The 25,951-nt window shown below is 40.0% G+C and overlaps 1 protein-coding gene across 1 annotated transcript in view; it reads left to right on the forward strand.

Moving 5' to 3' along the window:
• The window catches only part of LOC134728588 (uncharacterized), a 69,199-nt gene that overhangs the window by 32,962 nt on the left and 10,286 nt on the right, over positions 1–25,951 (forward strand). The gene's annotated exons all lie outside the window — the stretch shown is intronic.

Raw genomic sequence — 25,951 nt, forward strand, 5'->3', positions numbered from 1 at the left:
AACCCACCCAAAACAAGGCCACAGAGGGTGTTAAGAGGGAAAGATGTTCAGCTAGAGCTTACTAAATATCTCTTTTCCTCCTTCCAGAGGGTGCAATCAATGCAATCAATTCCCTTATAAATGCAGATATATCTTGCCTTTTTTTTTTTTTTTTTTTGGAGACAAGATCTCACTCTGTCGCCCAGGCTGGAGTGCAGTGGTATGATCATAGCTTATTGAAGCCATGACTTGCTGGGCTCAAATGATCCTCCCACCTCAACTTCCTAAGTAGCTGGGACTACAAGTGTGTGCCACCAAGCCAGGCTAATTTTTTATTTTTATAGAGACAGGGTCTCACTATATTGCCTCAGCTGGTCTCAAACTCCTGGCCTCAAGCAATCCTCCCACCTCAGCCTCCCAAAGCTCTGAGATTATAGCTGTGAGCCATTGTACCCAGTTCAAATATTACATTTCTTATACATTGAAGGTTTGTGGCAACCCTGAGTAGAGCAAGTCTACTGGTGTCATTTTTTTAACAGCATGTGTTCACGTCATGTCTGTGTCACATTTTGTTAATTTTTGCAATATTTCAAACTTTTAAATTATTTAGTCTGTTATGGTGATCTGTGATCAGTGATCTTTGATGTTAGTATTGCAATTGTTTTGGGATACCATGAACCATGCCCATATACAACAGCAAACTTAATTGATAAATGTGTATGTTCTGACTGCTCAACTGGTCAGCTGTTCCTCCATCTCTTTCCCTCTCCTCAGGCTTCCCAATTCCCTGAAACACAACAGTATTGAAATTGGGCCAATAAATAACCCTACAATGGCCTCTAAGTATTCAAATGAAAGGAAGAGTTGCTTTAAATTAAAAGCTGGAAAAGATTAATCCTAGTGAGGAAGACATGTTGAAAGCCAAGAGAGGCTGAAAGCTAGGCCTCTTGCACCAAACAGTTGTGAATGTAAAGGAAAAGTTATTGGAAGAAATTAGAAGTGCTACTGCAGTGAACACACAAGTGATAAGAAAGCAGAATAGCCATATTGCTGATAGCGAGAAAGTTTTAGTAGTCTAGATAGATGATCAAATCAGTCACAACACTTCCCTAAGCCAAATAACATCACATGCTAGAGAAAGCTTTTGTGAAAGGAAGAGACCATCCATGCAGCAACTTCATTGTTGTTTTACGAAATTGCCACAGCCACCCCAACATTCAGCAACCATCAGTCTGATCTGTCAGCAGCCATCAATATTGAGGCAAGACACTACCACCAAAAATTTACAACTTTCTGAGGGCTCACATGATCATTAACATTTTTAAGCAATATTTTAAAATTAAAGTTTGTGCATTGCTTTTTAAGACATAATGCTATTGCATGCACAATAGACTACAGTATAGTGTAAACATAACTTTTTTTTATTTCTTAGATGGAGTCTCACTCTGTCGCCCAGGCTGGAGTGCAGTGGCGTGATCTCAGCTCACTGCAACCTCTCCCTCCCAGGTTCGAGCCATTCTCCTGCCTCAGCCTCCTGAGTAGCTAGGAGTGTGCAACACCACACCCGGCTAACTTTTTGTATTTTTAATAGAGACAGGGCTTCACCATGTAGGCCAGGCTGGTCTTGAACTTCTAATTTCAAGCAATTCACATGCCTTGGTCTTCCAAAGTGTGAGGATTACAGGTGTGAGCCACCACACCCGGCCTAAACATAACTTTTATATGTACTAGGAAATGAAAAAAAATCATGTGAATCACTTTATTGCAATATTCTTTTTATTCTGGGACCGAACCTGCAATATCCCCACAGTATGCCTTTCAGGATCTGGAAAGAAACAACCAACACATTATCTTTCAATGTCCCATTATTGATCACTTCATGAAGATATTAAAAATAGAGTGTTTTTGAAAAATTAATTGCATAAGCGACTGGAGAAATCCTACAATGTTAGGTTTGGAAAGAATGTTAGAGGCAAGTTCATCCGCTCAAACAAATTATATGATCCACCCAGGATAACTTGATTAGTGACAGGGCTGGAACTAGAACCTAAGATCCTATCTCTGTTTGATCCTCAGTACAGGCTCTTTTTACTATACAAGATGCCTAATTTCTTCTTGCCCTTCCACTTCCATCCTCTTCTTGGAGGTTGCAGCCACATAAACTCTATTAATAATCTCTCCACTAATAACTTGTGGATAATGCTATTTAGTTGTCTACAAAGAGTGTGGTGACACATTTTAAATGAACTGAGAATAACTGAAGACCATAAGATGGAAGGCAATCTCACGCTAGCCATGAATTAAATATAAATCAATCCAAAGTCAGCAATTTATGGACTCACCCATATGAAAGAATAGTAACTTTAGAATATGCCACAAAGGCAGGCTTAAGGCTCTTCATGAGTACTCTTTTTATATTGCTATTTTAGGATGAGAAATTGATTACTATCTTGGAGCTAAATTCTACTTTGCCCTATCCACCCAGGACTCTGGAAAAAGGTATAAATTACCTAGTGAAGTGGAAAAACACTAAGCACTTCTTAATTCTTAATAGTTTTGAGGAGATAAATGGTATAAGAATAAAAAAGAGTTATTAGGAAAAATGTAGAATTAAAGGCATGTGAGTGTGTGTATAATTCTAGATTATATGAAATAAAAATTTCTTCAAATTTGTGAGAGCCCCTACTTCAGGGTGCCAGTAAAGAAATGTATCACCTCCAACTATATGTTCTTTCTTGAATAACTCCCCTCATTGTGAAATTATGAGAGAGAGAACCTAACTGTCCCAACCTGGAACACATCAAACCCATAGACCAGAAGAGGGCAAAATATATTCCCTGCAATAGAGGAGAGTAGCTCTTCAAAACAGAAATAGAGATGCATTTACTGAAATAAGAGGAGATACATGCTGGAAAGGGTGAAATAACAGGTGTCCACTAGTATCTCCTAGATTTACCCTTTCATCCTCCCTCGCATACTATCATAATGTGTTGCGAAACAGCAAGATGTAGGGCAAAGGGACCTGGACTTGGATTTGAACTTCAGCTCTCCATAACTTTAGATAAGACATATATAACCTTTATAGGCTTTATTTTTCTCATCTGTAAAATTAGAGGTATGTGCAGGGTTCATTCACCACATATTCTTGTTCGATCTGATTTTGACATCAGTTCTGTGAAAATGGAACTCTCAACCCCATTTTATATCCAAAGTAGTGTGGTGGCCAGTTGTGGTGGCTCATGCCTGTAATCCTAGTACTTTGGAAGGCCAAGGCAGGAGGATCCCTTGAGCCTAGGCATTTGAGACCAGCCTGGACAACAAAGGGATACCCTGTCTCTGGTTTTTTTCTTTCTTCTTCTTTTTTTTTTTTTTTATCATCATATACGTTTGTCAAAACTCATCAAACTGAACATTTTAAACTGGTAGCTTTTATTAGATGTGGAATATACCTCAATAAAGCTGATTTTTAAAAGAAAAAGTAAAGATGTTTTCTTTTCTTTTTTTAAAATTTATTTTCTTTTATTTTTATTATACTTTAAGTTCTAGGGTACACGTGCACAACGTGCAGGTTTGTTACATAGGTATACATGTGCCATGTTGGTTTGCTGCACCCATTAACTCGTCATTTACATTAGGTATTTCTCCTAATGCTATCCCTCCCCTTCCCCCCACCCCATGACAAGCCCCCGTGTGTGATGTTCCCCACCCTGTGTCCAAGTGTTCTCATTGTTCAATTCCCAACTATGAGTGAGAACATGCAGTGTTTGGTTTCCTGTCCTTCTGATACTTTGCTCAGAATGATGGTTTCCAGCTTCATCCATGTCCCTGCAAAGGACATGAACTCATCCTTGTTTATGGCTGCATAGTATTCCATGATGTATATGTGCCACATTTTCTTAATCCAGTCTATCATTGATGGATATTTGGGTTGGTTCCAATGATGAGCGTTTTTTCATGTGTCTGTTGGCTGCATAAATGTCTTCTTTTGAGAAGTGTCTGTTCATATCCTTTGCCCACTTTTTGATGGGGTTGTTTTTTTCTTGTAAATTTGTTTAAGTTCTTTGTAGATTCTGGATATTAGCCCTCTGTCAGATGGGTAGATTGCAAAAATTTCCTCCCATTCTGTAGGTTGCCTGTTCATTCTGATGGTAGTTTTTTCTTTTTTTTTTTTTTTTTTTTTTGCTGTGCAGAAGCTCTTTAGTTTAATGAGATCCCATTTGTCAATTTTGACTTTTGTTGCCATTGCTTTTGGTGTTTTAGACATGAAGTTCTTGCCCATGCCTATGTCCTGAATGGTACTGCCTAGGTTTTCTTCTAGAGTTTTTATGGTTTTAGGTCTAACATTTAAGTCTTTAATCCATCTTGAATGAATTTTTGTATAAGGTGTAAGGAAGGGATCCAGTTTCAGCTTTCTACATATGGCTAGTCAGTTTTCCTAGCACCATGATTAAGAAGGGAATCCTTTTCCTATTTCTTGTTTTTGTCAAGTTTGTCAAATATCAGATGGTGGTAGATGTGTGGTGTTATTTCTGAGGCCTCTGTTCTGTTCCATTGGTCTATCTCTCTGTTTTGGTACCAGTACCATGCTGTTTTGGTTACTGTAGCCTTGTAGTATAGTTTGAAGTCAGGTAGCATGATGTCTCCAGCTTTGTCCTTTTTGCTTAGGGTTGTCTTGGCTATATGGGCTCTTTTTTGGTTCCATATGAAATTTAAAGCAGTTTTTTCTAATTCTGTAAAGAAAACAGCTTGATGGGGATAGCATTGAATCTGTAAATTACTTTGGATAGTATGGCCATCTTCAAGATATTGATTCTTCCTATCCATGAACATGGAATGTCCTTCCCTTTGTTTGTGTCCTCTCTTATTTCCTTGAGCAGTGGTTTGTAGTTCTCTTTGAAGAGGTCCTTCACATCCCTTGTAAGTTGGATTCCTAGGTATTTTATCCTCTTTGTAGCAATTGTGAATGGAAGTTAACTCATGATTTGGCTGTTTGCCTATTATTGGTTTATAGGAATGCTTGTGATTTCTGCACATTGAGTTTGTATCCCGAGACTTTGCTGAAGTTGCTTATCAGCTTAAGGAGGTTTGGGGCTGAGACAATGGGGTTTCCTAAATATACAATCATGTCATCTGCAAACAGAGACATTTTGACTTCCTGTCTTCCTATTTGAACACTCTTTCTTTCTTTCTCTTGCCTGACTTCCCTGGCCAGAACTTCCAATACTATGTTGAATAAGGGTGGTGAGAGAGGACATCCTTGTCTTGTGCCAGTTTTCAAAGGGAATGCTTCCAGCTTTTGCCCATTCAGTATGATATTGGCTGTGGATTTGTCATAAATAGCTCTTATTATTTTGAGATACGTTCCATCAATACCTACTTTATTGAGAGTTTTTAGCATGAAGCTGTGTTGAATTTTATCAAAGGCCTTATTTGCATCTTTTGAGATAATCATGTCGTTTTTGTCATTGGTTCTGTTTATGTGATGGATTACATCTATTGATTCACGAATGTTGAACCAGACTTGCATCGCAGGGATGAAGCCGACTTGATCATGGTGGATAAGCTTTTTGATGTGCTGCTGGATTCCGTTTGCCAGTATTTTATTGAGGATTTTTGCATCTATGTTCATCAGGGATATTGGTCTAAAATTCTCTTTTGTTGTTGTGTCTCTGCCAGGCTTTGGTATCAGGATGATGCTGGCCTCTTAAAATGAGTTAGGGAGGATTCCCTCCTTTTCTATTGATCGGAATAGTTTCAGAAGGAATGGTACTAGCTTCTCTTTGTACCCCTCATAGAATTTGACTGTGAATCCATCTGGTTCTGGACTTTTTTTTGGTTGGTAGGCTATTAATTATTGCCTCAATTTCAGAGCCTGTTATTGGTCTATTCAGAGATTCAACTTCTTCCTGGTTTAGTCTTGGGAAGGTGTATGTGTCCAGGAATTTATCCATTTCTTCTAGATTTTCTAGTTTATTTGCATAGAGGTGTTTATAGTATCCTCTGATGGTAGTTTGTATTTCTGTGGGATCAGTGGTGATATCCCCTTTATCATTTTTTAATTGCATCTATTTGATTCTTCTCTCTTTTCTTCTTTATTAGTCTTGCTAGTGGTCTATCAATTTTCCTGATCTTTTCAACAAACCAGCTCCTGGATTCATTGAGTTTTTGAAGGGTTTTTTGTGTGTCTATCTCCTTCAGTTCTGCTCTGATCTTAGTTATTTCTTGCCTTCTGCTAGCTTTTGAATGTGTTTGCTCTTGCTTCTGTAGTTCTTTTAATTGTGATGTTAGGGTGTCAGTTTTAGGTCTTTCCTGCTTTCTCTTGTGGGCATTTAGTACTATAAATTTCCCTGTATACACACTGCTTTAAATGTGTCCCAGAGATTCTGGTACGTAATGTCTTTGTTCTCATTGCTTTCAAAGAACATCTTTATTTCTGCCTTCATTTCGTTATATACCCAGTAGTCATTCAGGAGAAGGTTGCTCAGTTCCATGTAGTTGTGCAATTTTGAGTGAGTTTCTTTATCCTGGGTTCTAATTTGATGGCACTGTGGTCTGAGAGACAGTTTGTTGTGATTTTGTTCTTTTACATTTGCTGAGGAGTGCTTTACTTCCAACTATGTGGTCAATTTTGGAGTAAGTGAGATGTAGTGCTGAGAAGAATGTATATTCTGTTGATATGGGGTGGAGAGTTCTGTAGATGTCTATTAGGTTCACTTGGTGCAGAGCTGAGTTCAATTCCTGGATATCCTTGTTAACCTTCTGTCTTGTTGATCTGTCTAATATTGACAGTGGGGTGTTAAATACCCCCATTATTATTGTGTGGGAGTCTAAGTCTCTTTGTAGGTCTCTAAGGACTGGTTTTATGAATCTGGGTGCTCCTGTATTGGGTCTATATATATTTAGGACAGTTAGCTCTTCTTATCGAATTGATCCCTTTACCATCATGTAGTGGCCTTCTTTGTCTCTTTTGATCTTTGTTGGTTTACAGTCTGTTTTATCAGAGACTAGGATTGCAACCCCTGCTTTTTTTTGCTTTCCATTTGCTTGGTAGATGTTCCTCCATCCCTTTATTTTGAGCCTATGTGTGTCTCTGCACATGAGATGGGTTTCCTGAATCAGCACACTGATGGATCTTGGCACTTTATCCAATATGCCAGTCCTTGCCTTTTAATTGGGGCATTTAGCCCATTTACATTTAAGGTTAGTATTGTTATTGTGAATTTGATCCTGTCGTTATGATGTTAGCTGGTTATTTTACCCGTTAGTTGATGCAGTTTCTTGCTAGCATTGATGGTCTTTACAATTTGGCACGTTTTTGCAGTGTCTGGCACCAGTTGTTCGTTTCCATGTTTAGTGCTTCCTTCAGGAGCTCTTTATAAGGCAGGCCTGGTGGTGACAAAATCTCTCAGCATTTGCTTCTCTGTAAAGGATTTTATTTCTCCTTCACTTGTGAAGCTTAGTTTGGCTGGATATGAAATTCTGGGTTGAAAATTCTTTTCTTTAAGAATGTCGAATATTGGCCCCCACTCTCTTTTGGCTTGTAGAGTTTCTGCCAAGAGATCTGCTGTTAGTCTGATGGGCCTCCCTTTGTGGGTAACCTGACCTTTCTCTCTGGCTGCCCTTAACATTTTTTCCTTCATTTTAACCTTGGTGAATCTGACAATTATGTGTCTTGGGGTTGTTCTTCTCGAGGAGTATCTTTGTGGCATTCTCTGTATTTCCTGAATTTGAATGTTGGCCTGTCTTGCTAGGTTGGGGATGTTCTCCTGGATAATATCCTACAGAGTGTTTTCCAACTTGGTTCCATTCTCCCCATCACTTTCAGGTACACCAATCAAACGTAGATTTAGTCTTTTCACATAGTCCCATATTTCTTGGAGGCTTTGTTCATTTCTTTTTACTCTTTTTTCTCTAAACTTTCCTCTCACTTTATTTCATTAATTTGATCTTCAATCACTGATACCCTTTGTTTCACTTGATTGAATCGGCTATTGAAGTTTGTGTATGCGTCACGTAGTTCTCGTGTCGTGGTTTTCAGCTCCATCAGGTCACTTAAGGTCTTCTCTACACTGTTTATTTTAGTTAGCCATTCATCTTATCTTTTTTCAAGGTTTTTAGCTTCCTTGTGATGGGTTCAAACATCCTTCTTTAGCTCGGAGAAGTTCGTTATTACCGACCTTCTGAAGCATACTTCTGTCAGCTAATCAAAGTCATTCCCCCTCCAGCTTTGTTCCATTGCTGGTGAGGAGCTGTGATCCTTTGGAGGAGAAGAGGCGCTCTGGTTTTTAGAATGTTCAGGTTTTCCTCTCTAGTTTCTCCCCATCTTTGTGGTTTTATCTACCTTTGGTCCTTGATGCTGGTGACCTACAGATAGGGTTTTGGTGTGGATGTCCTTTTTGTTGATGTTGATGCTATTCCTTTCTGTTTGTTATTTTTTTCTTCTAAGAGTCAGGTCCCTCAGCTGCAGGTCTGTTGGAGTTTGCTAGAGGTCCACTCCAGATCCTCTTGCCTGGGTATCACCAGCAGAGGTTGCAGAGCAGCAAATATTGCAGAACAGTAAATAATGCTGCCTGATCCTTCCTCTGGAAGCTTCATCCCAATGGGGTACCCACCTGTATGAGGTATCAATTGGCCCCTACTGGGAGATGTCTGCCAGTTAGGCTACATGGGGGTCAGGGACCCACTTGAGGAGGCAGTCTGTCCATTCTCAGAGCTTTAACACCATGCTGGTAGAACCACTGCTCTCTTCAGAGATGTCAGACAGGGATGTTTAAGTCTGCAGAAGTTTCTGCTGCCTTTTGTTCAACTATGCCCTGCCACCAGAGGTGGGGTCTACAGAGGCAGCAGGCCTTGCAGAGCTGTGGTGGGTTCTGCCCAGTTTGAGCTTCCCCAGCCACTTTCTTTACCTACTCAAGCCTCAGCAATGGCAGATGCCCCTCTCCCTGCCAGGCTGCTGATTCGCAGGTTGATGTCAGACTGCTGCACTAGCAGTAAGCAAGGTTCTGTGGGCTTGGGATCCGCCAAGCCATGCACGGTATATAATCTCCTGGTGTGCCGTTTGCTAAGACCGTTGGAAAAGTACAGTATTTGGGTGGGAGTGTCCCGATTTTCCAGGTGCTGTCTGTCACAGCTTCCCTTGGCTAGGAAAGGGAAATCCCCTGACCCCTTGTGCCTCCCGGGTGAGGTGACACCCTGCCCTGCTTCAGCTCACCCTCCAAACACTGTTTGCACCCACTGTCCAAACAGTCCCAGTGAGATGAACCACGTACCTCAGTTGGAAATGCAGAAATCACTGTCTTCTGCACCCATCACGCTGGGAGCTGCAGACTGGAGCTATTCCTATTTGGCCATCTTGGAGTGGACTATCAGTTTTTTTTTTTTTTTAAGCAAACAAACCAACCACAAAGTAAGCTGGTAACAAAATTTAGCATAGCCTTCCAGGCTACTGGAAACTTCAATTCAGCATGGTGCTAGGGATCAAAAGGACATGATGATTTTCACACAGGCTCTTAGAATTTCTGCCCAGCAGTGATATAAGTTGCTTTGACTTATAGTTTATTGTCCAGAACAAGTTATGTGGTCACACCTACTTCAAAGCAGGAGGAGAAATGCATCCCACAGCATGCCCACAAGAGGCTGGAAATATCTGTAAATGTCTATAATGACAACAACAATGTGCAGAAGAAAGAACATGAGGCTGAAGTGGGGAGATCACTTAAAGACCTGACTGCCTGTGAGCCACTTTGCTAGTTGGCTCAGCTTTGAGAAGTGGCTCAACTTCTCTGTCATCAGGAGATACTGGAGCTGTTGAGACACTTTCAGCCTCTGTGCTCACAAGCATGGGATGGGTTCTGGCTGCCTGAGTGGCTAGGCTGGGTAACTCTACTTGTGTGGCTTTGTTGGGAATAGATTTGCCTCTAGGTTCTCAAATTCTAGGAAAACACAAGATGAAATGATCCCCGATAGATGAATAGGCAAATGGGAATGGGGAGTTAGCAAAGAACCAGATTATATCTGCAGCTAAGGAGATTGTCTTAGAAGACAATCAACCTTAGTTGGGACAGGAAATGAGGAATCACATGAGAGTTTTAGGAGCTGACTTTAGTAACCCGTACCAGTCAAGGAAAGCTGGGCTCTATCAGAGTACAAATAGAAACAGGCAGGTTGCAGTGGCTCATGACTGTAATCTCAACTCTTTGGGAAGCTGACTTGGGAGGACTGCTTAAACCCAAGAGTTTGAGATCAGTCTGGGCAACATATTGAGAGCTCATTTTTAGAAAAAATAAAAATAGAAATAAATTTAAAAGGTACAGAAACAAACAGTGAAAAATGTAAAAGGGAACCAGAAAAAGAATGACCAGAACATGGAACAGACCAGTCTTAGGTGTTGAACAGAGGACTGGGCTCAGGAGGCTGGCTGCTTTCCATAACCTCTTGGCAAAAGAAGAGGTGAAGTCTTCTGAGTCCTTGGGGAAGTTGTCCTCCATGAAGCCATCTAATGGAGAAAAAATTTCAGCATCTCTTTCAGCAAATCAGCAGTACCTAGAGGCAAAGGTCAGTCTAGAAGCAGACTGAGGTTCAGGAAGGGAGATTAGTGGTCACTTCTAAGCAAGAATGAAGAGTTTAATTTCAATTTAACATTAACTGAGATTCTGCTTGGGACAATAGGTATAAAACAAGTACCTGTAATACTATGGGATAAATGAAATAAGACATGCAAGACATTGTGAGAATATAATGGGTGAACATGGTGGTGGTGGTGCTGTGGTTGGGAGATTGTTCAGGGACTACTTCCTGGTAGAAATAAGATTTGAACTGTCTTAAAAGAAATTTAAGGCCAGGCATGGTGGCTCACTCCTGTATCAGGCATGGTAGCTCACAAATGGATCAATCCTAGCACTTTAGGAGGCCAAGGCAGGAGGATTAAGCCAGGAGTTTGAGACCAGCCTGAGCAACATAGTGAGACCCTGTCTCTATAAAAAATGAAATACTTAGCCAGGCATGGTGGCACATGCCTGTAGTCCCAGCTACTTGGGAGGCTAAGGTGGGAGAATCATTTGAGCCCAGGAGTTTGATGCTGCAGTGAGCTGCCATTGTGCCACTGAATTCCAGACTAGGCAACAGAGTGAGACCTTGTCTCAAAAAAAAAAATTAAGCATCATGGCATAGAGGTCCATTACAGGCATAGGGTACATCATGAGCAAAGAGTAAGGGTAGCAGAGTGAGAATCACTGGGCACGTTTGCAAAAATTGGTGTATGTGTTTGTTGAACCACAAGCCATTCAGTGCAGCTGGAACCTAAGTACAGTCAAGGAGAGGTAGGAAGTGAGCTAAAGAAGGAAGCAGAGGTCACACAATGAAAGCACTTTCACATCATGAGAAAGAATTTGGGACCAGGCGCAGTGGCTCATGCCTGTAATCCCAGCCCCTTGGGAGGCCGAGGCAGGTCACCCGAGTTCAGGAGTTTGAGACCAGTCTGGCCAACTTGGTGAAACCCCGTCTTTACTTAAAAAAAAAAAAAATTAGCCGGGCCTGGTGGTGTGTGCCTGTAATCCCAACTACTTAGGAGGCTGAGGCAGGAGAATCACTTGAACCCAGGAGGTGGAGGTTGCAGTCAACCAAAATCATGCCACTACACTCAAGCCTGGGTGAGAGAGCAAGACTCCATCTCAAAAAAAAAAAAAAAAAAATTGGATATTTTCCTGCTGTCTTAGTCCACTTGGACAGCTACAACAAACTACCTTACACTGGGTAATTTATAGATAATAGAAATTTATTTCTCATGTTTCTGGAGACTGGGAAGTCCAAGATCAAGGCATCAGCAGATTCAGTGTCTGGTGAAGGCATACCTTCCTACTTCATCGATGGTGCCTCTGGCTGCATCCTCACATAATGGAAGCAGGCAAGGGTACCCCCTTCAACCTCTTTGATAAGGGAAATAATCCCATTCATTAGGGAAAAGCCCTCATGGCTTAATTATTTACCCAAAGACCACACCTCTTAATACCACTACCATAGAATTTCGACATGAATTTTGGAGGGAAACATTCAGACCAGAACATCTGTAAATCAGAGATCACACCCTGGTAAACCATGGGCTGGTTTTGACCCTCAGATATTTTGTTTGGCAACACACCATTATCTTAAAAATTGAAATATAATTTAAAAATTGGGAGATTTCATATATTAAAAAAATCTAAAATTTTGGTATTTCTAGGGAAAGCCAGAAAGTCTGGCAATCCTGGGCCTATACTCTGATATGGTGAAAACTACCTAGAGACAAATACTAGCTGTCTTCTTGGATGGCACAGGTCCATTTCCAGTTCTCTACAGTCTCAACCATGCTGTTGATTCCTCAACTGGCAGCCAGCATCTCTTTTTGTCTGCATGGCCCTCATAGTGGGATGTGTACTTGAGAAGGATTCGGACATCTGCACGGAAAGTTTGAGTTGCCCCTAACATGCTGTGTCCATGAGTAGGTCGTTTGGTCCCTCTTGTCCTCAGTTTTCTCAGCCCTTAAATCTAGACTAGTTTATTTTTATTTCTTGTTTTTATTTTTAGAGTTAGAGTCTTGCTCTGTCACCCAGGTGGGAGGGCAGTGGTGCAATCATAGCTCACTGTAAGCTTGAATTCCTGGGCTCAAGGAATCCTCCTCCCTCAGCTTCCCAAGTAGCTGGGACTACAGGCATGTGCCACCATGCCTAGCTAATTATTTTTATTTGTATTTATTGTAGAGACTAGGTCCTACTATGTTGCCCAGGCTGGTCTTGAACTCCTGGCCTCAAGCAATCTGCCAGCCTCAGCCTCCCCAAATGCTGGGATTACAGGCGTGAACCACCACACCTGGCCTGGACGAATTTATTTCTATTGTTGCTTCCTGCTTCATCACTCTATGACTTTATATAATAAAAACAGTGATGAAAAATGCTACAGCACTTTACAGTTTTCAAAGGTTTCATATACATTTCTTACAGCCTTTGTAAGATAAATAGTATGTTCCTGATTGAGCATATGAATAAACTGAGGTCCAGTGAGGCAAAGAAACAAGTCCTGTGCCTTCTCTCCCACACCTCATTGCACCACTGTGCTGTGCTTGAATTTCCCTCTTTCTAATATTCCCCAGAGTTGATGCATAATGGTTAAAATAATGAAATGCAACCAACTAGCATATATGAGATAAAACATATGAGATGTAACTCCAAGGCAACGGGAGAGGTTCCATGTGAAAAAAATAGTCATATATTTTTTAACCCTCATGTTTCTTGTAAGATGTTTTGACATCTTAGGCAAGAAGGAGCTAAACTGAGCCCCTGTGGAGGTTTTTCACTTACCTCTTTTCAGACAATTTATCCAAGCATGAAATCTTTGAAGCAGTTTTGTAATCAAGTCTGAAAACAAAATTTCAAACCCCAGATGCAGCAAAGCCTGTGGTAGTTAGAGAGAGTGGATGTGTGTAAGGCATGCAAATGCCGCTGGTTCCATATACCCCAGGGGCTTTGGCTCTTCATGTGTGTTCATCTAAAGGGAGTGGAAGCCAGACTTCTAATGATGGGATGGCTTGCTTTCTTCATGATAATCAGCAAAGTTATCAGATTACCAGACCTGCGAAGTCATGTCAGCAGCCAGGTGTTTTACTTCATATGTGGGTGAGTTTGAAGTTGTTGGAATACAAAAGAATTACAGAAGTCTGGCTTAATGATTCGCATAGGACAGACAGATTAGAGCCAGGAGATTATCATTCTGTTCATTCAAAAACTGTGTGTACTGAAAGATAATTGAGCTAATGATGTTAACTAATGCAGACAGGAAGGTTAGGGGAAAACATAAACTTAGCATGTGATTACATAATATCTCTGATGGGGAGGACAGAAGGACATTGCTTAGATGTCTTTATTATTGTGTATGAGAAGCATAGTAATTATTATGCTGTTCTTGTGAATTAAGATAAGTGGTGTATCTTATTTTGCAGAAGAGCCTTTGTATGTCTTTTTATGCTGATTGGTACAAGGGCAGTCTGAATTGAATGAAAACTGGATCACATTTCAAACAAATAGCTCCCATCACTTTGTCCTGGTCATCATTTCTATGACTGACCACCAGATCAAGAGGTTACTCTTCTCTTGACCATGGTCCCACTCCTTATTTTTTTCTGGGGTGCCTCATCTATGATGAATCATCAACACATTACACAGCTTTAATTGAGACTTTGACTGTATTGTAGAGAAGCATGGGATATAACCTGTCTACACCAGGACAGTAGATAGAGACACACACAGTGGAATTGTAGTGTCAACCTGAGACAGATTAACATAATTTTGACTTCTTTGAGCCAACATTTTTGACACCAGGCCCGCTAAGTTATTTCTTCTTGCATTTGGGGAAAACAAGGACCTTTCTAAGTTCCTGGGGCAATCTGGATTTAGGTAAAAGCTGCTTTCTTTGCAATCACTTGACATATAAGCCTATTACTCCTTTTCCTGTTCCCCACAGCCACTTCTTGAACTGGCCTCTAGAAACATGCATTGCAAGTGATTTCTGTAACAGCTGTGCTCTTGCTTCCTTTAATCTCATCTTGCTTCTCTTTTCAACCCTGGTTACCATTGCTCCCTGCTATGTTAGTCTCCTTAAATGGGTGACACTGCTTTCCCTTGATCGTTCTTTCTGATCTTAAGAACCTGCATCTTCATTGTTTATTTTTCTGCTAGTCAACTTCTAATTTATTATGAATGAGAATTTTCTTTTCTCATTCATTCATTCATTTTTGTTCTCATTCATTCATTCAAGGGAGAGAAGAGATTTCTGGTCAAATTGGAAAAGTAAATTTATATTTTAACACTTTCTCGCTGCTCTGTAATGCAGACATGGACAGAAAAAATTAAAGAAAGTCCTTATTTATCAGAAATGAACAAACAATTTAAGCCGTGAGTGGGGCTGGAATTACAGGCTTGCTGGGCTCTGGGTCTAGAAGCAGACAGTAGCTTGTTACTAGAAACAGGAACTCTAGAATGTTCCATGAGAGTTGGAGGCCTGGACACAAATTTGTTACTTGAAGCTAGTACCGGAATGGGACTCAATGTTTCATAAAGGAAGATTAGGGATGGGGAAATTGCTACCAATCAATGCTTGGAGCCTCTACATCCTGGCAAATGCTTGACTTGGGAGGTGGGAGGACACAGACTCGACAGTTTGACCAGCAGCTTAATCAAGCTGCCTGCTGACTCAGTGCCTTGATTTGCAACACCTCAATTATCACCCTAGGGAATCTCTAAACTATTCTTATGAGCTTGTGTTCTGGATTGGGGTCTGGGAAACTACACAGAGGCAACTTCAAAACTTCTATAGAGAGGGAAAGCGAAGAGGGAGAAAAAAACGAAAACAAAATCCATTCAGTTTAAAATAAGCCTTCATTTTAATAACTGTAAACATGTAAAGAAATCTAATGGTAAAAAAGACATGGATTAATAACAAATAAGATTAATTTATTAATTTTATTTTATTAACTTAGTCTAACCAAGACTTTGAACTATATATATTTAAGGTATTTAAGGAGAAAAAAGGAGGCATAAAATTTATGAAAAATAAGAAATTATAAAACAAAAGTGACAAAAATGAAATCTGAAATGAAAAGGAATGAGTTAGAAATTTTGGAAAATAGAGCAGTGTTTCCCTTATTATCTGATCGTGTTTTCACGCCCAAGTTCTGGAATACTCAGGGTGGTAAACTTGCCACTGGATGATTACCAGTTGAAATTCTTTAGGGGGTGGGGAGGGAAGAGAAGCCAGAGAACTTTCAAAAAGATAAACAAAATCAATAAACCTTTATCTAGATTAAGAAAGAAAAAGAGAAGACCCAAACAAATAAAATTAGAAATGAGAAGGGAGACATGACAACTGATGCCAGAAAAATACAGAGGATCATAACAGACAATTATGAACAATTATACAACAACAAATTGGAAAATCTACGAGGAATAGATAAATTCCTGGGCACATGTAACCTACCAATACTGAATTGTGAAGAAATAGAAAATTTGAACAGCCCAATAGTGAGTAAGGAGATTGAGTCAGGAGTGAAAAGTCTCCCATCTAAGAAAAGCCTGGAACTTGATAGTTTCACTGTGAATTCTACCAAACGTTTAAAGAAGGACTAATACCAGCTCTTCTTAAGCTATTCCAAAAAACTGAAGAACAGGAAATTTTTCCTAACTCTTTCTCTAAAGCCAACATTACCTTGATACCCAAACCTAACAAAGACAACAACAAAAAAAGATGGCCAGGTGCGGTGGGTGGCTCACGCCTGTAATGCCAGCACTTGGAGAGGCCGAGGTGGGCAGATCACTTGAGCCCAGGATTCTAGAACAGCCTGGGCAAATGGCAAAACCTCGTCTCTACAAAAAATACAAAAATGAGCTGGGTTTGATGGTGAGCACCTGCAATCCCAGCTACTTTGGAGGTTGAGGTGGAAGGATGGCTTGAACCCGAGAGGCAGAGGTTGTATGGAGCCGAGATCACGTGACTGCATTCCAGCCTGGGTGATAGAGCTAGACCTTGTCTCAAAGAAAAAGAAAAAGAAAACTACTAGTCAATATCCCTGATGAACTTAGACACAAAAATCCTCAACAAAACACTAGCAAATCAAATTTAACAACACTTTGAGAAGATTATTTACCATCTTCAAGTGAGATCAAGATGAATCCACTCCAGGCAAATGAGGATGGTTCAATATATGCAAATCAATAAATGTGATTCATTAACAAAATGAAGGACAAAAACCAAGATGTAGAAAAAGCATTTGACGAAATTCAACATCACTTAATCATAAAAACTAACAATAAATTAGGTATAGAAGGAATGTGCCTCAACACAATAAAAGCCATGTATGACAGATCCACAACTAACATCATATTGAATAAGAAAAAGCTGAAAGCTTTTATGGTAAGATTTGGATAAGGCAAAGATGCCCACTTCTTACCAATTTTACTCAACATAATACTAGAAGTCTTAGCCAGAGTAGCTAGGCAAGATAGAAAAATAAAAGGTATCCACATTGGAAAGGAGGAAGTAAAATTATCCGTGTTGGCAGATAACATGATCTTACATACAGAAAACCCTAAAGACTGTGCCAAAAAGCTGTTAGAACTAATAAATGAATTTAGTAAAGTCGCAGGATACAAAATCAACACACAAAAATCAGGAGTGTTCCTATATGCTAATAGCAAACTATCTGAAAAAAAAATTAAGAAAACAGTTTCATTTATAATAACTACCAAAAATAACTAGAAATAAATTTAACCAAGGAAGTGAAAGATCTTTACAATGAAAACTACAAAAAAACTGATGAAAGAAATTGAAAAAGACACAAGTAAATGAAAAGATATCCTGTGTGCATGAATTAGAAGAATTAATATTGTTAAAATGTCCATATTACCTGAAGTGATCTACAAAATCAATGCAACCCCTGTCAAAATACCAATGACATTTTTCATGGAAATAGAAAATCCTAAAATTTGAATGGAACCACAGAAACCTTGAATAGTCAAAGCAATTCTGACCAAAAAGAACAAAGCTGAACAAAGGTGTAACACTACCTGATTTAAAAATATACAACAAAGCTAAAATAACCAATAAAAACAGACAAACTAATGGAACAGAATAGAGAGCCCAGAAATAAATCCACAATTTACAGCCAACTGATGATATTCATCAAAGGTGCTACGAACACATTTTGGGAAAGGTCAGTCTTTTCCATAAATTGTGTTGAGAAAACAGGATATCCACAGGCAGAAGAAGGGAACTAGACCCTTATATAAAAAATGAACTCAAAATGGATTACAGACTTAAGTCTAAGACCCCAAATGATAAAACTACTATAAGAAAACATTGGAGAAATGCTTCATGACATGGGTATGGGCAAATATTTTTTTGGATAAGACCTCAAAATCACAGGCAACAAAAGCAATATTGGAAACATGGGATTACAACAAACTAAAAAACTTCTGCACAGCAAAGAAACAATTAGCAGAGTAAAGAGACAACTTATAGACTGGAAGAAAATATTTGAAAACTACACGTCTGACAAGAGGTTGATATCCAAAATATAAAAGGAACTCAAACAACTCAATAGCAAGAAAACAAACCTATTGCAAAATGGGCGAAAGACTTGAATAGACACTTCTCAAAAGAAGACATGTAGGCTGGGCACGGTGGCTCATGCCTGTAATCCCAGCATTTTGAAAGGCTGAGGTAGGCAGATTGCTTGAGCACAGGAGTTCAAGACCAGCCTGGGCAACAGGGTGAAACCTTTTCTCTACAAAAGAACCCCACAAAAATTAGCCTGGTGTGGTAGTGTGTTCCTGTAATCCCAGCTGTTTGAGAGGCTGAGGTAGGAGGATCACCTGAGTTGGGAAGGTTCCCAAATATGAAAAATGAAAAACTAATTACACCACTGCTCTCCAGCCTGGACAACAGAGTGAGACTCTGTCTCAAAAAGAACAAAAACCAAAAACAACTGCATAATCTCTCATGTGAAATCTAAACAAGCTGATCTCATAGAAGGAGAGAGTAGAATGGTGTTTACCAGAAACTGGGGTGGTTAGGAAAAAGAGAGGATGAGGAGATGTTGGTCAAAGGATATATAATCAATCACAGAGACAAGGCAGGAGGAAAAAATTTTTGCCCAGAATAGGCAAACATATAGAAACAGAAACCAGACAAGTGAGTGCCTGTGGCCAGGAGGTACTGGGGAGAAGATAGGAGGAGAAGAAGAGAAATGGGGAAATTACTGCTAATGGTTGTGGAGTTTATTGGATGAGGAAGATGTTCTAAAATTGATCGTGGAGATGGCTGCACAACTCTGTGAACATACTAAAAACATTGGAGTGTGCATTTTAAGTGTGTGAATTGTATGATATGTGAATTATATCTCAATAAACATTTTAAAAATAGAAATCTTGGAAAATAGAAAAAATTATGGCTTTTGGAATACAAAAAGTTTATACTTACAGGGATGATTAGGGAATTGGAAGGTAGTACTGAAGAATGCCCACAGCATGCAGCACAGAGAGAGAAAGGGGTAAAACATGAAAGCGTGTTGAAGAGACAACAGATGCTAGGTGGTGAGGAATCAACATTGGCCATTATATTTTGATGGCACATTATAACCCCATGTATGTGATTCTTAAAAGCTGGTCAAACAGTGCTATATTTGAAGAAAATTGACTTATAGAGTAGGATTATACAAAACATGTGTATTAGTCTGTTCTCACGCTGCTAATAAAGACATACCTAGGACTGGGTAATTTATAAAGGAAAGAGGTTTAATAGACTCACAGTTCCATGTGGTTGGGGAGTTCTCACAATTATGTCAGAAAGGGAAGGGGAAGCAAGACACGTCCTACTTGGCGGCAGGCAAGAGAGAGCTTGTGCAGAACTCTCATTTATAGAACAATCAGATCTTGTGAGACTTATTCACTACCATGAGAACAGCATGGGGAACCTGCTTGCATGACTCAATTATCTCCACCTGTCCCTGCCCTTGACAAGTGGGGATTATTACAATTCAAGGTGAGATTTGGGTGAGGACATAGCCAAACCATGTCAACATGCAAAGTAATGAAAAACACCAGATTCAGGATAAGCTATTTCTTCTGATGTGGGTTGAGAGTGCAGGTGAGAAAATCTTCACACTGCCACCATCTCATCATCCCTTTGACTTGTCTCACCCTCCTTAGAAAAATAATCACGGGGTGGGGAAGCTTCTCTGGGACATGAACAAATGAAGTCTATTTGTCATTTTGCCTTTAATTGCTTTTAATTAATATAAACTTCATTACTAAAACATTTTAGCTATATCTGCAATTTTTTCTTTAGATATTACATATGTAAACAAAATATCACAAAACATTAATATTCATTGGGGTGGCATGAGGGTACCTGAGCATTCATTACTTTAGCCTCATTATTATACTTTTTTGTAGAATGGAAATATTTTATTTGAAAATAAATTTCCAAAATTCAAAAGAAGCCATTTATTTAGCATAAGTGTTCAGAGCACTGGTTCTGGAGTTAGGTTTCTTGGGGTTATTTCCTAACTTCTCAACTACAGTTGACCACTGAAAAACATAGGAAGTTTGAGGCACCAATCCCTTATACAGTCAAAAATCCACATATAACTTTTGACTCCCTGAGAACTTAACTACGAATAGCCCACTGTTGAACAGAAGCCTTGTTAGTAACATAAACAGTCAATTAACACATATTTTCTATGCTATATGTATTATATGCTGTATCCTTCAATAAAGTAACTAAGAAAATATTATTAAGAAAATCGTAAGAAAGAGAAAATATATTTACTATTCATTAAGAAGTGGATCATCTTAAAGGTCCTCATCCTCATTGTCTTCACAACAAGTAGGCTGAGGAAGAGGAGGAAGAGGTGGGTTTGGTCTTGCTATTTCAGAGGTGGCAGAGGCAGAAGTGGAGGAGGTGGAAGGGAAGGCAGGCACACTTGGTATAAATTTTATTGAAAAAAATCTGCATATAAGTAGACCTAGGCACTTCAAGCCCATGTTGTTCAGAGGTCAACTAAGATAGTTTTGCGACTTTGGGCCAGCTGCCAAATCTCTCTCTATGCCACAGTTTTGTCCTCTGTAAAATGGATGTCATTATGGTGCCTAATTCTTGGAGGTATTTGAGGATTAAATGATATATAGATAGATAGATACATACATACATACATACATACAGTCAAATATCTAGAAAATTTAGAAAATATGAATATGTAAAAAGAATAAAACAATCTCTTTCAAATCATACAAATATTTTGATGGTTAAAGCTGCTGTCTTTTATTTCCTTGTGGTTTTGCATATAAATATAATGATTCCAAGACCCTCATGCAGTTGGGGGTCCAGCAATCAAAAGTAGTATTTAAAGAACTCAAATTCTTCATTGCCACTTCTCCAAAACCATGAAGGGATTCAAATACACTTTCATAGTAACGATTCAGGTGAGAAAATCTTCACACTGCCACTGTCTCCTCTTCTTCTATCCTCTTCTATCCTATTTCCTCATACCCTGATGCTGTTCCACACCTTCTAGAAAATTCTTCCTCTTCTCCAGCTCAAGATACCTTCTCTCTATACTTCTACTGCAGCTCTTTATTATGTGGATTTAGTTGCTCTTTTGGTGGAAGTCTTGCTCCTTTTTCTTCCTCTTTAGTTCCTGTTCTCTCTCCATTATTCTGATTACACATCACAAAACTTAAATAATTTCAGAAAACAGAAAACCAGGAAAATTCTTGCCTTCTATCTCTCTCTCTTTTTTTTTTTTTTTTTTTTTTTGAGATGCAGTCTCACTCTTGCCCAGGCTGGAGTGCAATGGCCAGTGGTGCAATCTCGGCTCACTGCAACATCTGCCTCCTGGGTTCAAGCACTTCTCCTGCCTCAGCCTCCAGAGTAGCTGGGATTATAGGTGCCCACCACCATGCCCAGCTGATTTTTTGTATTTTTAGTAGAGACAGGATTTCATCATGTTGGCTAGGCTGGTCTTGAACTCATGACCTCAGGTGATCCACCCGCCTTGGCCTCCCAAAGTGCTGAGATTACAGGCTGAGCCACCCAGCCCAGCCCTTGCCTTCTCTTAAGGTAAGATGTCATTGATGGGGATGGTGAAGGTAGCTTGGGGGTCATGGTGGCAGTGATACGAGGAACCTGAACAGACAGAGATTGAATTCACTTTGGAGGGAGAAGGAAGAATATGAATATTATCGTGTTATAATTTTATCTTATTTCCTATTAACACAAGCTAATATTGTTTATATTAATTTAAAACCAACTTTTAATATATTACAAATATTGCCCTTGTCTGTAATATTTTTCTATAACACCATTTTTCTTTGCATAATATCCTGTAATATGTATTAAACATTTCCCTATAGTTGTTTCCAATTTTTTATTACAAAGCTTTGTGATCATCTTCATATCTGTAACTACGTTCATACATAAATTCTTAGAGAAGCATTGTTGAGTCCAAGGATATAGCAAATGTCTAAAATATTTTGGCGTCAGTGCTGTGAGCCACAAATGAGCTTTTTTCAAATATTAACATTTACAGCTATTATCCTTCATATATGACAACCCACAGATAATTTAGGGGAAGATTTTTGTTTGTTTGTTTTTGTTTTGTTTTGTTTTGTTTTGTTTTGAGACGGAGTCTGGCTCTGTCACCCAGGCTGGAGTGCAGTGGCACGATCTTGGCTCACTGCAAGCTCCACCTCCCGAGTTCATGCCATTCTCCTGCCTCAGCCTCCCAAGTAGCTGGGACTACAGGCGCCCGCTACCACGCCCGGCTAATTTTTTGTATTTTTAGTAGAGATAGGGTTTCACTGTATTAGCCAGGATGGTCTCCATCTCCTGATCTCATGATCCGCCCGCCTTGGCCTCCCAAAGTGCTGAGATTACAGGCGTGAGCCACCATGCCCGGCCTAGGGGAAGATTTTTGTCGTCAGCTATTGTCTCAGCTTTCTTTGCAGAGATTTAAATATAACAGTCTTTTCAGTGGAGTGATAAATCTGTCTTTAAGTACTAGGCAGATCCAGGATGGTACAAAATTAACATCAAAGGACCTTTGTAAAATGATGCCTTTTGATGATCTTGTGACAAGGGTCAGGAGATGCGGAGAAGGGAAAGGGAATTGGTCTGGCAGGCTGAGGAATGTGCTCCACATGCAAGTGAAAAAGCGAGGATCTGCTAAGCTCCCGGAAACTCTGCCTCTTGATTAGTCATCCTGGGACTTTACCCAACCTTCCTTGTCTCTGTTGCTGCTGAGTTTCATAATCCCATTCAATCTACACTATAATCCCATTCAATTTTACAGTCCATTATAATTCTGAGTATGAAACAGATATTTGGGGAGTGCGAAAAGGAGAAGGGAAAAAGCAAGCAAAGAAAGTGTCTTCCAGACCAAGCATGCAGTCATTGAGAGGAAGAATCTGGAGTTCGTCAGGTTGACCATATTCATACCCTGTCAACCAGCTCAAAGAATCTTATCTCTATGGTGTTCCAGAGAATTGTCTGTCAGAGACAAACGTTGAAGCTTCTGCTGTATTAATGATTGTGAACAACCCAAATTCTTGTACAACTTTGAGTCCAAATCATACAATTTGGTACCTGACAGCTTTGTTTTATTTCTTGAGTATAACTCTTGATTCTCCAGTGAGGTGATAATTTATTGGTGGCCCGGATCACATCTTCTTTGAATTTCTCTCTCTAGCACCCAGCTCAGCACTGGTCTCACATGGGTTGTAGTCAGCATCCCACTTGCTTAAAATGGGCATTACAATGAAACCTCCTCAATGTCAGGATTTTTAAGTTTTAACTTAATGGAGTGAGAAAAGTTAAATGTCTTCTGGGGAAGTTGGAATCAAACTTCAAGACACACTGGAGATCTGTAAGGAAGAAGAACTGGCTTACATCTGAATGGAGGGGAGTCTTGGAAAATACACACCTCCAGAGAAGGTTTCTTCACCTCCATGTATCCATCCATTCATCCATCCACTCATCCACCTATCACCCCCTCAGCAAACATTAGCTGAATATACACAACACTCCATAATCACGTGCTTTGGGTATCTGCTGGCTTCCCTGCCTGAGATGCTATTTTCTCATTCTCCCCAAAGCTTCTATTATTTTTAATGTCTCAGCTCAGATATTATCTCTTAGGAAAGATTTTTTTGAGCCCATAGACAGTTTTAGGTGCTTCTTTTCTTACGTACCACTTTGACCTGGACATACTCCCATAAAATAAATTATAATATTGTCATGTTAATGCTTGTTTCAGATCTGACTCCCACAGACTACTTCTACTACCACTAACACCAGTAGAGCATCTGGCATAGAGCAGGTGCTTGGAAATATATAAAACATATGTGGAATAAATACATGGATAAATAACTATATACATTAAATGTTAGAATGTGGCATTGGCCTGAGTACCCAATTCTGAGGCGTTCTACACAATTGCAATTTAGGTAGACCATACTTTTTTTTTTTTTTTTGAGACAGAGTCTCACTCTGTCACCAGCCTGGAGTGTGGTGGCGCAATCTCGGCTCACTGCAACCTCCACCTCCCGGGTTCAAGCGATTCTCCTTCCTCAGCCTCCCAAGTAGCTGGGATTACAGGCTTGTGCCACCACGCCCAGCTAATTTTTTGTATTTTTAGTAGAGATGGGGTTTCACCATGTTGGCCAGGATGGTCTCTATCTCTTGACCTCATGATCCACCCGCCTTGGCCTCCCAAAGTGCTGGGATTCCAGGCATGAGCAGCGGCGCCCGGCCAACCACTCTTGAATATCAGAACAAATTGCACCACTAGCAAGTGGAAGCAGGGATTTCTGTGCAAAAGCCAGCCAAAGTCAAGCTTTCAACACAGATGGGCTCTGACAAGGAAGCCCAACAGGTTTGCATCACTTAGAGATAAGTAGTTCTTTTTAGGGATCTAGAAACGAAGGCCTAGCTAAACATATTTCTGACTTCATAGTTTCACCTTATGCAAATCATTTCTCAGTATCCAAATGAGTTGGCAAAAAACGGAGTCCATATTTTATCATGGTACACCCTTCCAGGAATTTTAATAGTTGGCTATAAATCTCTGTATGTGCTAACTGAGAAACTTCTCCTATGAAAGCTCATTTTATTTATTTATTTATATTTTATTTTCGGAGACAGAGTCTCGCTCTGTCACCTAGGCTGGAGTGAAGTGGTGCGATCTCTGCTTGCTGCAACTTTTGCCTCCTGGGGTCAAGTGATTCTCCCACCTCAGACTCCCAAGTAGCTGGGACTACAGGTGTGTACCACTATGCCCAGCTAATTTTTGTATTTTTAGTAGAGACAGGGTTTCAACATATTGGCCAGGCTGGTCTCAAACTCCTGACCTCAGGTGATCTGCCTGCCTCAACTTCCCAAAGTGTTGGGATTACAGGCGTGGGCCATTGCACCTGGCCATTTTAGATTAAGATCATGATCATCAGAGCAACATTTATATAGCTCGATAACTGAAATATTTTCTGGGCATGTTTGTTGAGTAAAACAATTCTCCTTTGCAGATAGGTAAGGGTTATAAACACCTGGGAGGCAGGTTTCTGTGAACCAGTCTGGGACTTGAACTCCCATTGCTTACCCTGTGTTAGAAAACATAGTCTGTGTTGCCGGGTATGGTAGCTCACACCTGTGATCCCAGCACAGGGAGGGATGGGAGGATGAGGCGGGTGGCTCGCCTGGAGTTAGGAGTTCGAGACCAGACTGGCCAACATGATGAAACCGCATCTCTACTAAAAATACAAAAATTAGCCGGGCGTGGTGGCGGGCGCCTATAATCCCAGCTACTCGGGAGGCTGAGGCAGGAGAATCACTTGAGCCCAGGGGGCGGAGTTTACAGTGAGCCAAGATTGTGCCACTGCACTCCAGCCTGGGTGGCAGAGCAAAACTCTGTCTCAAAAAAAAAAAAAAAAAAAGGAAATAAAAAAATATAGTCTGTTTTTCAAACAATGAATTTACAAACAGATTTTCGGAACACAAGGCTTGTGTATATACTTCTCACCAAATTTACATGGGTCCCTATTGCTGCTGAACATCCGAACTTTAAACATGGTGTTTGAGGCCTTCTTACCTTTCCAGACTTACCTCTCACCTTGCTCCACCTAGCTGTGTTATGGCCAAACTGAACTACATGCGCTTACTCAGCCTACAACGCTTTCTTGCTGCTATACATTTGCTCATGCTGTCCCCCCACTTCTGTTTGTTAAGATCCTACCCTAGCTTTAAGAATCAAGTATGGCCTTTCCTGATCAATTAAACATGATCACTTCTTCCTGTAAGTACTAAAGGTACTTTATCATTTAAAAATTATGACAGTTGTCATTTATTGGCAACTCCTATAGACTGACCTTTGTACGAGGCACTTTAGAAACATTGTTTA

The sequence above is a fragment of the Pan paniscus genome, chromosome 11 (genome assembly GCF_029289425.2).
Source record: "Pan paniscus chromosome 11, NHGRI_mPanPan1-v2.0_pri, whole genome shotgun sequence".
Taxonomy (NCBI): domain Eukaryota; kingdom Metazoa; phylum Chordata; class Mammalia; order Primates; family Hominidae; genus Pan; species Pan paniscus.